We start from the raw sequence: 17,890 nt of genomic DNA on the forward strand, positions 1-17,890 counted from the left end.
GCATATTGGGAGGGGTGTGTTACACAAGGCATATTGGGAGGGGTGTGTTACACAGGGCATATTGGGAGGGGTGTGTTACACAGGGCATATTGGGAGGGGTGTGTTACACAAGGCATATTGGGAGGGGTGTGTTACACAAGGCATATTGGGAGGGGTGTGTTACACAGGGCATATTGGGAGGGGTGTGTTACACAGGACATATTGGGAGGGGTGTGTTACACAGGACATATTGGGAGGGGTGTGTTACACAAGGCATATTGGGAGGGGTGTGTTACATAAGGCATATTGGGAGGGGTGTGTTACACAGGACATATTGGGAGGGTGTGTTACACAGGGCATATTGGGAGGGGTGTGTTACACAGGACATATTGGGAGGGTGTGTTACACAGGGCATATTGGGAGGGGTGTGTTACACAAGGCATATTGGGAGGGTGTGTTACACAGGGCATATTGGGAGGGGTGTGTTACACAGGACATATTGGGAGGGTGTGTTACACAGGGCATATTGGGAGGGGTGTGTTACATAAGGCATATTGGGAGGGGTGTGTTACACAGGACATATTGGGAGGGTGTGTTACACAGGGCATATTGGGAGGGGTGTGTTACACAAGGCATATTGGGAGGGTGTGTTACACAGGGCATATTGGGAGGGGTGTGTTACACAGGACATATTGGGAGGGTGTGTTACACAGGGCATATTGGGAGGGGTGTGTTACACAAGGCATATTGGGAGGGGTGTGTTACACAGGGCATATTGGGAGGGGTGTGTTACACAAGGCATATTGGGAGGGGTGTGTTACACAGGACATATTGGGAGGGTGTGTTACACAGGGCATATTGGGAGGGGTGTGTTACACAAGGCATATTGGGAGGGGTGTGTTACACAGGGCATATTGGGAGGGGTGTGTTACACAGGACATATTGGGAGGGGTGTGTTACACAAGGCATATTGGGAGGGTGTGTTACACAGGGCATATTGGGAGGGGTGTGTTACACAGGACATATTGGGAGGGGTGTTACACAAGGCATATTGGGAGGGTGTGTTACACAGGGCATATTGGGAGGGGTGTGTTACACAGGGCATATTGGGAGGGGTGTGTTACACAAGGCATATTGGGAGGGGTGTGTTACACAAGGCATATTGGGAGGGGTGTGTTACATAAGGCATATTGGGAGGGGTGTGTTACACAGGACATATTGGGAGGGTGTGTTACACAGGGCATATTGGGAGGGGTGTGTTACACAAGGCATATTGGGAGGGTGTGTTACACAGGGCATATTGGGAGGGGTGTGTTACACAGGACATATTGGGAGGGGTGTTACACAAGGCATATTGGGAGGGTGTGTTACACAGGGCATATTGGGAGGGGTGTGTTACACAGGGCATATTGGGAGGGCTGTGTTACACAAGGCATATTGGGAGGGGTGTGTTACACAGGGCATATTGAGAGGGGTGTGTTACACAAGGCATATTGGGAGGGGTGTGTTACACAAGGCATATTGGGAGGGGTGTGTTACATAAGGCATATTGGGAGGGGTGTGTTACACAGGACATATTGGGAGGGTGTGTTACACAGGGCATATTGGGAGGGGTGTGTTACACAAGGCATATTGGGAGGGTGTGTTACACAGGGCATATTGGGAGGGGTGTGTTACACAGGACATATTGGGAGGGGTGTTACACAAGGCATATTGGGAGGGTGTGTTACACAGGGCATATTGGGAGGGGTGTGTTACACAGGGCATATTGGGAGGGCTGTGTTACACAAGGCATATTGGGAGGGGTGTGTTACACAGGGCATATTGGGAGGGCTGTGTTACACAGGGCATATTGGGAGGGGTGTGTTACACAGGGCATATTGGGAGGGGTGTGTTACACAAGGCATATTGGGAGGGGTGTGTTACACAAGGCATATTGGGAGGGGTGCGTTACACAGGGCATATTGGGAGGGGTGTGTTACACAGGGCATATTGGGAGGGCTGTGTTACACAGGGCATATTGGGAGGGGTGTGTTACACAGGGCATATTGGGAGGGGTGTGTTACACAGGGCATATTGAGAGGGGTGTGTTACACAAGGCATATTGGGAGGGGTGTGTTACACAGGGCATATTGGGAGGGCTGTGTTACACAGGGCATATTGGGAGGGGTGTGTTACACAGGGCATATTGGGAGGGGTGTGTTACACAAGGCATATTGGGAGGGGTGTGTTACACAAGGCATATTGGGAGGGGTGCGTTACACAGGGCATATTGGGAGGGGTGTGTTACACAGGGCATATTGGGAGGGGTGTGTTACACAAGGCATATTGGGAGGGGTGTGTTACACAAGGCATATTGGGAGGGGTGTGTTACACAGGGCATATTGGGAGGGGTGTGTTACACAAGGCATATTGGGAGGGGTGTGTTACACAGGACATATTGGGAGGGTGTGTTACACAGGGCATATTGGGAGGGGTGTGTTACACAGGGCATATTGGGAGGGGTGTGTTACACAAGGCATATTGGGAGGGGTGTGTTACACAGGGCATATTGGGAGGGGTGTGTTACACAAGGCATATTGGGAGGGGTGTGTTACACAGGACATATTGGGAGGGTGTGTTACACAGGGCATATTGGGAGGGGTGTGTTACACAGGGCACATTGGGAGGGGTGTGTTACACAAGGCATATTGGGAGGGGTGTGTTACACAAGGCATATTGGGAGTGGTGTTACACAGGGCATATTGGGAGGGGTGTGTTACACAGGGCATATTGGGAGGGGTGTGTTACACAAGGCATATTGGGAGGGGTGTGTTACACAAGGCATATTGGGAGGGGTGTGTTACACAGGGCATATTGGGAGGGGTGTGTTACACAAGGCATATTGGGAGGGGTGTGTTACACAGGGCATATTGGGAGGGGTGTGTTACACAAGGCATATTGGGAGTGGTGTGTTACACAAGGCATATTGGGAGGGGTGTGTTACACAGGGCATATTGGGAGGGGTGTGTTACACAAGGCATATTGGGAGGGGTGTGTTACACAGGGCATATTGGGAGGGGTGTGTTACACAAGGCATATTGGGAGGGGTGTGTTACACAAGGCATATTGGGAGGGGTGTGTTACACAAGGCATTTTGGGAGGGGTGTGTTACACAAGGCATATTGAGAGGGGTGTGTTACACAGGACATATTGGGAGGGTGTGTTACACAGGGCATATTCGGAGGGCTGTGTTACACAGGGCATATTGGGAGGGGTGTGTTACACAGGACATATTGGGAGGGGTGTGTTACACAAGGCATATTGGGAGGGGTGTGTTACACAAGGCATATTGGGAGGGGTGTTACACAGGGCATATTGGGAGGGGTGTGTTACACAGGGCATATTGGGAGGGGTGTGTTACACAAGGCATATTGGGAGGGGTGTGTTACACAAGGCATATTGGGAGGGGTGTGTTACACAAGGCATATTGGGAGGGGTGTGTTACACAAGTCATATTGAGAGGGGTGTGTTACACAGGGCATATTGGGAGGGGTGTGTTTCACAAGGCATTTTGGGAGGGCTGTGTTACACAAGGCATATTGGGAGGGGTGTGTTACACAAGGCATATTGGGAGGGGTGTGTTACACAAGGCATATTGGGAGGGGTGTGTTACACAAGGCATATTGGGAGGGGTGTGTTACACAGGGCATATTGGGAGGGGTGTGTTACACAAGGCATATTGGGAGGGGTGTGTTACACAAGGCATATTGGGAGGGGTGTGTTACACAAGGCATATTGGGAGGGGTGTGTTACACAAGGCATATTGGGAGGGGTGTGTTACACAGGGCATATTGGGAGGGGTGTGTTACACAGGGCATATTGGGAGGGGTGTGTTACACAAGGCATATTGGGAGGGGTGTGTTACACAAGGCATATTGGGAGGGGTATGTTACACAGGGCATATTGGGAGGGGTGTTACACAGGGCATATTGGGAGGGGTGTTACACAGGGCATATTGGGAGGGGTGTGTTACATAAGGCATATTGGGAGGGGTATGTTACACAGGGCATATTGGGAGGGGTGTTACACAGGGCATATTGGGAGGGGTGTGTTACACAAGGCATATTGGGAGGGGCGTGTTACACAAGGCATATTGGGAGGGGTGTGTTACACAGGGCATATTGGGAGGGGTGTGTTACACAGGGCATATTGGGAGGGGTATGTTACACAGGGCATATTGGGAGGGGTGTTACACAGGGCATATTGGGAGGGGTGTGTTACACAAGGCATATTGGGAGGGGTGTGTTACACAAGGCATATTGGGAGGGGTGTGTTACACAGGGCATATTGGGAGGGGTGTGTTACACAAGGCATATTGGGAGGGGTGTGTTACACAAGGCATATTGGGAGGGGTGTGTTACACAGGGCATATTGGGAGGGGTGTGTTACACAAGGCATATTGGGAGGGGTATGTTACACAGGGCATATTGGGAGGGGTGTTACACAGGGCATATTGGGAGGGGTGTGTTACACAAGGCATATTGGGAGGGGTGTGTTACACAAGGCATATTGGGAGGGGTGTGTTACACAGGACATATTGGGAGGGGTGTGTTACACAGGACATATTGGGAGGGGTGTGTTACACAAGGCATATTGGGAGGGGTGTGTTACACAAGGCATATTGGGAGGGGTGTGTTACACAAGGCATATTGGGAGGGGTGTTACACAGGGCATATTGGGAGGGGTGTGTTACACAGGGCATATTGGGAGGGGTGTGTTACACAAGGCATATTGGGAGGGGTGTGTTACACAAGGCATATTGGGAGGGGTGTTACACAGGGCATATTGGGAGGGGTGTGTTACACAAGGCATATTGGGAGGGGTGTGTTACACAAGGCATATTGGGAGGGGTGTTACACAGGGCATATTGGGAGGGGTGTGTTACACAGGGCATATTGGGAGGGGTGTGTTACACAGGGCATATTGGGAGGGGTGTGTTACACAGGGCATATTGGGAGGGGTGTGTTACACAAGGCATATTGGGAGGGGTGTGTTACACAAGGCATATTGGGAGGGGTGTGTTACACAGGGCATATTGGGAGGGGTGTGTTACACAAGGCATATTGGGAGGGGTATGTTACACAGGGCATATTGGGAGGGGTGTTACACAGGGCATATTGGGAGGGGTGTGTTACACAAGGCATATTGGGAGGGGTGTGTTACACAAGGCATATTGGGAGGGGTGTGTTACACAGGACATATTGGGAGGGGTGTGTTACACAGGACATATTGGGAGGGGTGTGTTACACAAGGCATATTGGGAGGGGTGTGTTACACAAGGCATATTGGGAGGGGTGTGTTACACAAGGCATATTGGGAGGGGTGTTACACAGGGCATATTGGGAGGGGTGTGTTACACAGGGCATATTGGGAGGGGTGTGTTACACAAGGCATATTGGGAGGGGTGTGTTACACAAGGCATATTGGGAGGGGTGTGTTACACAAGGCATATTGGGAGGGCTGTGTTACACAGGGCATATTGGGAGGGCTGTGTTACACAAGGCATATTGGGAGGGGTGTGTTACACAGGGCATATTGGGAGGGGTGTGTTACACAGGACATATTGGGAGGGGTGTGTTACACAGGACATATTGGGAGGGGTGTGTTACACAAGGCATATTGGGAGGGGTGTGTTACATAAGGCATATTGGGAGGGGTGTGTTACACAGGACATATTGGGAGGGTGTGTTACACAGGGCATATTGGGAGGGGTGTGTTACACAAGGCATATTGGGAGGGTGTGTTACACTGGGCATATTGGGAGGGGTGTGTTACACAGGACATATTGGGAGGGTGTGTTACACAGGGCATATTGGGAGGGGTGTGTTACACAAGGCATATTGGGAGGGTGTGTTACACAGGGCATATTGGGAGGGGTGTGTTACACAGGACATATTGGGAGGGTGTGTTACACAGGGCATATTGGGAGGGGTGTGTTACATAAGGCATATTGGGAGGGGTGTGTTACACAGGACATATTGGGAGGGTGTGTTACACAGGGCATATTGGGAGGGGTGTGTTACACAAGGCATATTGGGAGGGTGTGTTACACAGGGCATATTGGGAGGGGTGTGTTACACAGGACATATTGGGAGGGTGTGTTACACAGGGCATATTGGGAGGGGTGTGTTACACAAGGCATATTGGGAGGGGTGTGTTACACAGGGCATATTGGGAGGGGTGTGTTACACAAGGCATATTGGGAGGGGTGTGTTACACAGGACATATTGGGAGGGTGTGTTACACAGGGCATATTGGGAGGGGTGTGTTACACAAGGCATATTGGGAGGGGTGTGTTACACAGGGCATATTGGGAGGGGTGTGTTACACAGGACATATTGGGAGGGGTGTGTTACACAAGGCATATTGGGAGGGTGTGTTACACAGGGCATATTGGGAGGGGTGTGTTACACAGGACATATTGGGAGGGGTGTTACACAAGGCATATTTGGAGGGTGTGTTACACAGGGCATATTGGGAGGGGTGTGTTACACAGGGCATATTGGGAGGGGTGTGTTACACAAGGCATATTGGGAGGGGTGTGTTACACAAGGCATATTGGGAGGGGTGTGTTACATAAGGCATATTGGGAGGGGTGTGTTACACAGGACATATTGGGAGGGTGTGTTACACAGGGCATATTGGGAGGGGTGTGTTACACAAGGCATATTGGGAGGGTGTGTTACACAGGGCATATTGGGAGGGGTGTGTTACACAGGACATATTGGGAGGGGTGTTACACAAGGCATATTGGGAGGGTGTGTTACACAGGGCATATTGGGAGGGGTGTGTTACACAGGGCATATTGGGAGGGCTGTGTTACACAAGGCATATTGGGAGGGGTGTGTTACACAGGGCATATTGAGAGGGGTGTGTTACACAAGGCATATTGGGAGGGGTGTGTTACACAAGGCATATTGGGAGGGGTGTGTTACATAAGGCATATTGGGAGGGGTGTGTTACACAGGACATATTGGGAGGGTGTGTTACACAGGGCATATTGGGAGGGGTGTGTTACACAAGGCATATTGGGAGGGTGTGTTACACAGGGCATATTGGGAGGGGTGTGTTACACAGGACATATTGGGAGGGGTGTTACACAAGGCATATTGGGAGGGTGTGTTACACAGGGCATATTGGGAGGGGTGTGTTACACAGGGCATATTGGGAGGGCTGTGTTACACAAGGCATATTGGGAGGGGTGTGTTACACAGGGCATATTGGGAGGGCTGTGTTACACAGGGCATATTGGGAGGGGTGTGTTACACAGGGCATATTGGGAGGGGTGTGTTACACAAGGCATATTGGGAGGGGTGTGTTACACAAGGCATATTGGGAGGGGTGCGTTACACAGGGCATATTGGGAGGGTGTGTTACACAGGGCATATTGGGAGGGGTGTGTTACACAGGACATATTGGGAGGGTGTGTTACACAGGGCATATTGGGAGGGGTGTGTTACACAAGGCATATTGGGAGGGGTGTGTTACACAGGGCATATTGGGAGGGGTGTGTTACACAAGGCATATTGGGAGGGGTGTGTTACACAGGACATATTGGGAGGGTGTGTTACACAGGGCATATTGGGAGGGGTGTGTTACACAAGGCATATTGGGAGGGGTGTGTTACACAGGGCATATTGGGAGGGGTGTGTTACACAGGACATATTGGGAGGGGTGTGTTACACAAGGCATATTGGGAGGGTGTGTTACACAGGGCATATTGGGAGGGGTGTGTTACACAGGACATATTGGGAGGGGTGTTACACAAGGCATATTTGGAGGGTGTGTTACACAGGGCATATTGGGAGGGGTGTGTTACACAGGGCATATTGGGAGGGGTGTGTTACACAAGGCATATTGGGAGGGGTGTGTTACACAAGGCATATTGGGAGGGGTGTGTTACATAAGGCATATTGGGAGGGGTGTGTTACACAGGACATATTGGGAGGGTGTGTTACACAGGGCATATTGGGAGGGGTGTGTTACACAAGGCATATTGGGAGGGTGTGTTACACAGGGCATATTGGGAGGGGTGTGTTACACAGGACATATTGGGAGGGGTGTTACACAAGGCATATTGGGAGGGTGTGTTACACAGGGCATATTGGGAGGGGTGTGTTACACAGGGCATATTGGGAGGGCTGTGTTACACAAGGCATATTGGGAGGGGTGTGTTACACAGGGCATATTGAGAGGGGTGTGTTACACAAGGCATATTGGGAGGGGTGTGTTACACAAGGCATATTGGGAGGGGTGTGTTACATAAGGCATATTGGGAGGGGTGTGTTACACAGGACATATTGGGAGGGTGTGTTACACAGGGCATATTGGGAGGGGTGTGTTACACAAGGCATATTGGGAGGGTGTGTTACACAGGGCATATTGGGAGGGGTGTGTTACACAGGACATATTGGGAGGGGTGTTACACAAGGCATATTGGGAGGGTGTGTTACACAGGGCATATTGGGAGGGGTGTGTTACACAGGGCATATTGGGAGGGCTGTGTTACACAAGGCATATTGGGAGGGGTGTGTTACACAGGGCATATTGGGAGGGCTGTGTTACACAGGGCATATTGGGAGGGGTGTGTTACACAGGGCATATTGGGAGGGGTGTGTTACACAAGGCATATTGGGAGGGGTGTGTTACACAAGGCATATTGGGAGGGGTGCGTTACACAGGGCATATTGGGAGGGGTGTGTTACACAGGGCATATTGGGAGGGCTGTGTTACACAGGGCATATTGGGAGGGGTGTGTTACACAGGGCATATTGGGAGGGGTGTGTTACACAGGGCATATTGAGAGGGGTGTGTTACACAAGGCATATTGGGAGGGGTGTGTTACACAGGGCATATTGGGAGGGCTGTGTTACACAGGGCATATTGGGAGGGGTGTGTTACACAGGGCATATTGGGAGGGGTGTGTTACACAAGGCATATTGGGAGGGGTGTGTTACACAAGGCATATTGGGAGGGGTGCGTTACACAGGGCATATTGGGAGGGGTGTGTTACACAGGGCATATTGGGAGGGGTGTGTTACACAAGGCATATTGGGAGGGGTGTGTTACACAGGGCATATTGGGAGGGGTGTGTTACACAAGGCATATTGGGAGGGGTGTGTTACACAAGGCATATTGGGAGGGGTGTGTTACACAAGGCATATTGGGAGGGGTGTGTTACACAGGGCATATTGGGAGGGGTGTGTTACACAAGGCATATTGGGAGGGGTGTGTTACACAGGGCATATTGGGAGGGGTGTGTTACACAAGGCATATTGGGAGGGGTGTGTTACACAAGGCATATTGGGAGGGGTGTGTTACACAGGGCATATTGGGAGGGGTGTGTTACACAAGGCATATTGGGAGGGGTGTGTTACACAGGGCATATTGGGAGGGGTGTGTTACACAAGGCATATTGGGAGGGGTGTGTTACACAAGGCATATTGGGAGGGGTGTGTTACACAAGGCATTTTGGGAGGGGTGTGTTACACAAGGCATATTGTGAGGGGTGTGTTACACAGGACATATTGGGAGGGTGTGTTACACAGGGCATATTCGGAGGGCTGTGTTACACAGGGCATATTGGGAGGGGTGTGTTACACAGGACATATTGGGAGGGGTGTGTTACAGAAGGCATATTGGGAGGGGTGTGTTACACAAGGCATATTGGGAGGGGTGTTACACAGGGCATATTGGGAGGGGTGTGTTACACAGGGCATATTGGGAGGGGTGTGTTACACAGGGCATATTGGGAGGGGTGTGTTACACAGGGCATATTGGGAGGGGTGTGTTACACAAGGCATATTGGGAGGGGTGTGTTACACAAGGCATATTGGGAGGGGTGTGTTACACAGGGCATATTGGGAGGGGTGTGTTACACAAGGCATATTGGGAGGGGTATGTTACACAGGGCATATTGGGAGGGGTGTTACACAGGGCATATTGGGAGGGGTGTGTTACACAAGGCATATTGGGAGGGGTGTGTTACACAAGGCATATTGGGAGGGGTGTGTTACACAGGACATATTGGGAGGGGTGTGTTACACAGGACATATTGGGAGGGGTGTGTTACACAAGGCATATTGGGAGGGGTGTGTTACACAAGGCATATTGGGAGGGGTGTGTTACACAAGGCATATTGGGAGGGGTGTTACACAGGGCATATTGGGAGGGGTGTGTTACACAGGGCATATTGGGAGGGGTGTGTTACACAAGGCATATTGGGAGGGGTGTGTTACACAAGGCATATTGGGAGGGGTGTGTTACACAAGGCATATTGGGAGGGCTGTGTTACACAGGGCATATTGGGAGGGCTGTGTTACACAAGGCATATTGGGAGGGGTGTGTTACACAAGGCATATTGGGAGGGGTGTGTTACACAAGGCATATTGGGAGGGGTGTGTTACACAAGGCATGTTGGGAGGGGTGTGTTACACAAGGCATATTGGGAGGGGTGTTACACAGGGCATATTGGGAGGGGTGTGTTACACAAGGCATATTGGGAGGGGTGTGTTACACAAGGCATATTGAGAGGGGTGTGTTACACAGGGCATATTGGGAGGGGTGTGTTACACAAGGCATATTGGGAGGGGTGTGTTACACAAGGCATATTGGGAGGGGTGTGTTACACAAGGCATATTGGGAGGGGTGTGTTACACAAGGCATATTGGGAGGGGTGTGTTACACAGGGCATATTGGGAGGGGTGTGTTACACAAGGCATATTGGGAGGGGTGTGTTACACAGGGCATATTGGGAGGGGTGTGTTACACAAGGCATATTGGGAGGGGTGTGTTACACAGGGCATATTGGGAGGGGTATGTTACACAAGGCATATTGGGAGGGGTATGTTACACAGGGCATATTGGGAGGGGTGTTACACAGGGCATATTGGGAGGGGTGTGTTACACAAGGCATATTGGGAGGGGTGTGTTACACAGGGCATATTGGGAGGGGTGTGTTACACAAGGCATATTGGGAGGGGTGTTACACAGGGCATATTGGGAGGGGTGTGTTACACAAGGCATATTGGGAGGGGTGTGTTACACAAGGCATATTGAGAGGGGTGTGTTACACAGGGCATATTGGAAGGGGTGTGTTACACAAGGCATATTGGGAGGGGTGTGTTACACAAGGCATATTGGGAGGGGTGTGTTACACAAGGCATATTGGGAGGGGTGTGTTACACAAGGCATATTGGGAGGGGTGTGTTACACAGGGCATATTGGGAGGGGTGTGTTACACAGGGCATATTGGGAGGGGTGTGTTACATAAGGCATATTGGGAGGGGTGTGTTACACAAGGCATATTGGGAGGGGTGTGTTACACAAGGCATATTGGGAGGGGTGTGTTACACAGGGCATATTGGGAGGGCTGTGTTACACAGGGCATATTGGGAGGGGTGTGTTACACAAGGCATATTGGGAGGGGTGTGTTACACAAGGCATATTGGGAGGGGTGTGTTACACAAGGCATATTGGGAGGGGTGTGTTACACAAGGCATATTGGGAGGGGTGTGTTACACAGGGCATATTGGGAGGGGTGTGTTACACAAGGCATATTGGGAGGGGTGTGTTACACAAGGCATATTGGGAGGGGTGTGTTACACAGGGCATATTGGGAGGGGTGTGTTACACAGGGCATATTGGGAGGGGTGTGTTACACAAGGCATATTGGGAGGGCTGTGTTACACAGGGCATATTGGGAGGGGTGTGTTACACAAGGCATATTGGGAGGGGTGTGTTACACAGGACATATTGGGAGGGTGTGTTACACAGGGCATATTGGGAGGGGTGTGTTACACAAGGCATATTGGGAGGGTGTGTTACACAGGGCATATTGGGAGGGGTGTGTTACACAAGGCATATTGGGAGGGGTGTGTTACACAAGGCATATTGGGAGGGGTGTGTTACACAAGGCATATTGGGAGGGGTGTGTTACACAAGACATATTGGGAGGGGTGTGTTACACAAGGCATATTGGGAGGGGTGTGTTACACAAGGCATATTGGGAGGGGTATGTTACACAGGGCATATTGGGAGGGTGTGTTACACAGGACATATTGGGAGGGGTGTTACACAAGGCATATTGGGAGGGTGTGTTACACAGGGCATATTGGGAGGGGTGTGTTACACAGGGCATATTGGGAGGGGTGTGTTACACAAGGCATATTGGGAGGGGTGTGTTACACAAGGCATATTGGGAGGGGTGTGTTACACAGGGCATATTGAGAGGGGTGTGTTACACAAGGCATATTGGGAGGGGTGTGTTATACAGGGCATATTGGGAGGGTGTGTTACACAGGGCATATTGGGAGGGGTGTGTTACACAAGGCATATTGGGAGGGTGTGTTACACAGGGCATATTGGGAGGGGTGTGTTACACAGGACATATTGGGAGGGGTGTTACACAAGGCATATTGGGAGGGTGTGTTACACAGGGCATATTGGGAGGGGTGTGTTACACAAGGCATATTGGGAGGGCTGTGTTACACAGGGCATATTGGGAGGGGTGTTACACAAGGCATATTGGGAGGGCTGTGTTACACAAGGCATATTGGGAGGGGTGTGTTACACAGGGCATATTGAGAGGGGTGTGTTACACAAGGCATATTGGGAGGGGTGCGTTACACAGGGCATATTGGGAGGGCTGTGTTACACAGGGCATATTGGGAGGGGTGTGTTACACAGGGCATATTGGGAGGGGTGTGTTACACAAGGCATATTGGGAGGGGTGTGTTACACAAGGCATATTGGGAGGGGTGTGTTACACAAGGCATGTTGGGAGGGGTGTGTTACACAAGGCATATTGGGAGGGGTGTGTTACACAAGGCATATTGGGAGGGGTGTGTTACACAAGGCATATTGGGAGGGGTGTGTTACACAGGGCATATTGGGAGGGGTGTGTTACACAGGGCATATTGGGAGGGGTGTGTTACACAAGGCATATTGGGAGGGGTGTGTTACACAGGACATATTGGGAGGGTGTGTTACACAGGGCATATTGGGAGGGGTGTGTTACACAGGGCATATTGGGAGGGGTGTGTTACACAAGGCATATTGGGAGGGGTGTGTTACACAGGGCATATTGGGAGGGGTGTGTTACACAAGGCATATTGGGAGGGGTGTGTTACACAAGGCATATTGGGAGGGGTGTTACACAGGGCATATTGGGAGGGGTGTGTTACACAGGGCATATTGGGAGGGGTGTGTTACACAAGGCATATTGGGAGGGGTGTGTTACACAAGGCATATTGGGAGGGGTGTGTTACACAGGGCATATTGGGAGGGGTGTGTTACACAAGGCATATTGGGAGGGGTGTGTTACACAGGGCATATTGGGAGGGGTGTGTTACACAGGGCATATTGGGAGGGGTGTGTTACACAAGGCATATTGGGAGGGGTGTGTTACACAAGGCATATTGGGAGGGGTGTGTTACACAAGGCATATTGGGAGGGGTGTGTTACACAGGGCATATTGGGAGGGGTGTGTTACACAAGGCATATTGGGAGGGGTGTGTTACACAGGGCATATTGGGAGGGGTGTGTTACACAAGGCATATTGGGAGGGGTGTGTTACACAGGGCATATTGGGAGGGGTGTGTTACACAAGGCATATTGGGAGGGGTGTGTTACACAAGGCATTTTGGGAGGGGTGTGTTACACAAGGCATATTGAGAGGGGTGTGTTACACAGGACATATTGGGAGGGTGTGTTACACAGGGCATATTCGGAGGGCTGTGTTACACAGGGCATATTGGGAGGGGTGTGTTACACAAGGCATATTGGGAGGGGTGTGTTACACAAGGCATATTGGGAGGGGTGTTACACAGGGCATATTGGGAGGGGTGTGTTACACAGGGCATATTGGGAGGGGTGTGTTACACAAGGCATATTGGGAGGGGTGTGTTACACAAGGCATATTGGGAGGGGTGTGTTACACAAGGCATATTGAGAGGGGTGTGTTACACAGGGCATATTGGGAGGGGTGTGTTTCACAAGGCATTTTGGGAGGGGTGTTACACAGGGCATATTGGGAGGGGTGTTACACAGGGCATATTGGGAGGGGTGTGTTACACAGGGCATATTGGGAGGGGTGTGTTACACAAGGCATATTGGGAGGGGTGTGTTACACAAGGCATATTGGGAGGGGTGTGTTACACAAGGCATATTGAGAGGGGTGTGTTACACAGGGCATATTGGGAGGGGTGTGTTACACAAGGCATATTGGGAGGGGTGTGTTACACAAGGCATATTGGGAGGGGTGTGTTACACAAGGCATATTGGGAGGGGTGTGTTACACAAGGCATATTGGGAGGGGTGTGTTACACAAGGCATATTGGGAGGGGTGTGTTACACAGGGCATATTGGGAGGGGTGTTACACAGGGCATATTGGGAGGGGTGTTACACAAGGCATATTGGGAGGGGTGTTACACAGGGCATATTGGGAGGGGTGTGTTACATAAGGCATATTGGGAGGGGTATGTTACACAGGGCATATTGGGAGGGGTGTTACACAGGGCATATTGGGAGGGGTGTGTTACATAAGGCATATTGGGAGGGGTATGTTACACAGGGCATATTGGGAGGGGTGTTACACAGGGCATATTGGGAGGGGTGTGTTACACAAGGCATATTGGGAGGGGCGTGTTACACAAGGCATATTGGGAGGGGTGTGTTACACAGGGCATATTGGGAGGGGTGTGTTACACAGGGCATATTGGGAGGGGTGTGTTACATAAGGCATATTGGGAGGGGTATGTTACACAGGGCATATTGGGAGGGGTGTTACACAGGGCATATTGGGAGGGGTGTGTTACATAAGGCATATTGGGAGGGGTATGTTACACAGGGCATATTGGGAGGGGTGTTACACAGGGCATATTGGGAGGGGTGTGTTACACAAGGCATATTGGGAGGGGCGTGTTACACAAGGCATATTGGGAGGGGTGTGTTACACAGGGCATATTGGGAGGGGTGTGTTACACAGGGCATATTGGGAGGGGTATGTTACACAGGGCATATTGGGAGGGGTGTTACACAGGGCATATTGGGAGGGGTGTTACACAGGGCATATTGGGAGGGGTGTGTTACACAAGGCATATTGGGAGGGGTGTTACACAGGGCATATTGGGAGGGGTGTGTTACACAAGGCATATTGGGAGGGGTGTGTTACACAAGGCATATTGGGAGGGGTGTGTTACACAAGGCATATTGGGAGGGGTGTGTTACACAAGGCATATTGGGAGGGGTGTGTTACACAAGGCATATTGGGAGGGGTGTGTTACACAAGGCATATTGGGAGGGGTGTGTTACACAAGGCATATTGGGAGGGGTGTGTTACACAAGGCATATTGGGAGGGGTGTGTTACACAGGGCATATTGGGAGGGGTGTGTTACACAGGGCATATTGGGAGGGGTGTGTTACACAGGGCATATTGGGAGGGGTGTGTTACACAAGGCATATTGGGAGGGGTGTGTTACACAAGGCATATTGGGAGGGGTGTGTTACACAAGGCATATTGGGAGGGGTGTGTTACACAAGGCATATTGGGAGGGGTGTGTTACACAAGGCATATTGGGAGGGGTGTGTTACACAGGGCATATTGGGAGGGGTGTGTTACACAAGGCATATTGGGAGGGGTGTGTTACACAAGGCATATTGGGAGGGGTGTGTTACACAAGGCATATTGGGAGGGGTGTGTTACACAGGGCATATTGGGAGGGGTGTGTTACACAAGGCATATTGGGAGGGGTGTGTTACACAGGGCATATTGGGAGGGGTGTGTTACACAAGGCATATTGGGAGGGGTGTGTTACACAAGGCATATTGGGAGGGGTGTGTTACACAAGGCATATTGGGAGGGGTGTGTTACACAGGGCATATTGGGAGGGGTGTGTTACACAGGGCATATTGGGAGGGCTGTGTTACACAGGGCATATTGGGAGGGGTGTGTTACACAAGGCATATTGGGAGGGGTGTGTTACACAGGGCATATTGGGAGGGGTGTGTTACACAGGGCATATTGGGAGGGGTGTGTTACACAAGGCATATTGGGAGGGGTGTGTTACACAAGGCATATTGGGAGGGGTGTGTTACACAAGGCATATTGGGAGGGGTGTGTTACACAAGGCATATTGGGAGGGGTGTGTTACACAGGGCATATTGGGAGGGGTGTGTTACACAAGGCATATTGGGAGGGGTGTGTTACACAGGGCATATTGGGAGGGGTGTGTTACACAAGGCATATCGGGAGGGGTGTGTTACACAAGGCATATTGGGAGGGGTGTGTTACACAAGGCATATTGGGAGGGGTGTGTTACACAGGGCATATTGGGAGGGGTGTGTTACACAAGGCATATTGGGAGGGGTGTGTTACACAAGGCATATTGGGAGGGGTGTGTTACACAAGGCATATTGGGAGGGGTGTGTTACACAGGGCATATTGGGAGGGCTGTGTTACACAGGGCATATTGGGAGGGGTGTGTTACACAAGGCATATTGGGAGGGGTGTGTTACACAAGGCATATTGGGAGGGGTGTGTTACACAAGGCATATTGGGAGGGGTGTGTTACACAAGGCATATTGGGAGGGGTGTGTTACACAAGGCATATTGGGAGGGGTGTGTTACACAAGGCATATTGGGAGGGGTGTGTTACACAAGGCATATTGGGAGGGGTGTGTTACACAGGGCATATTGGGAGGGGTGTGTTACACAAGGCATATTGGGAGGGGTGTGTTACACAAGGCATATTGGGAGGGGTGTGTTACACAAGGCATATTGGGAGGGGTGTGTTACACAGGGCATATTGGGAGGGCTGTGTTACACAAGGCATATTGGGAGGGGTGTGTTACACAAGGCATATTGGGAGGGGTGTGTTACACAAGGCATATTGGGAGGGGTGTGTTACACAAGGCATATTGGGAGGGGTGTGTTACACAAGGCATATTGGGAGGGGTGTGTTACACAAGGCATATTGGGAGGGGTGTGTTACACAGGGCATATTGGGAGGGGTGTGTTACACAGGGCATATTGGGAGGGGTGTGTTACACAGGGCATATTGGGAGGGGTGTGTTACACAGGGCATATTGGGAGGGGTGTGTTACACAGGGCATATTGGGAGGGGTGTGTTACACAAGGCATATTGGGAGGGGTGTGTTACACAGGGCATATTGGGAGGGGTGTGTTACACAAGGCATATTGGGAGGGGTGTGTTACACAAGGCATATTGGGAGGGGTGTGTTACACAAGGCATATTGGGAGGGGTGTGTTACACAGGGCATATTGGGAGGGGCGTGTTACACAAGGCATATTGGGAGGGGTGTGTTACACAGGGCATATTGGGAGGGGTGTGTTACACAGGGCATATTGGGAGGGGTGTGTTACACAGGGCATATTGGGAGGGGTGTGTTACACAAGGCATATTGGGAGGGGTGTGTTACACAAGGCATATTGGGAGGGGTGTGTTACACAAGGCATATTGGGAGGGGTGTGTTACACAAGGCATATTGGGAGGGGTGTGTTACACAGGGCATATTGGGAGGGGTGTGTTACACAAGGCATATTGGGAGGGGTGTGTTACACAAGGCATATTGGGAGGGGTGTGTTACACAAGGCATGTTGGGAGGGGTGTGTTACACAAGGCATATTGGGAGGGCTGTGTTACACAAGGCATATTGGGAGGGGTGTGTTACACAAGGCATATTGGGAGGGGCGTGTTACACAAGGCATATTGGGAGGGGTGTGTTACACAAGGCATATTGGGAGGGGTGTGTTACACAAGGCATATTGGGAGGGGTGTGTTACATAAGGCATATTGGGAGGGGTGTGTTACACAAGGCATATTGGGAGGGGTGTGTTACACAGGGCA

This window comes from Saccoglossus kowalevskii, chromosome 14, assembly GCF_978046115.1.
Source record: "Saccoglossus kowalevskii chromosome 14, keSacKowa6.1, whole genome shotgun sequence".
Classification (NCBI taxonomy): Eukaryota; Metazoa; Hemichordata; class Enteropneusta; family Harrimaniidae; genus Saccoglossus; species Saccoglossus kowalevskii.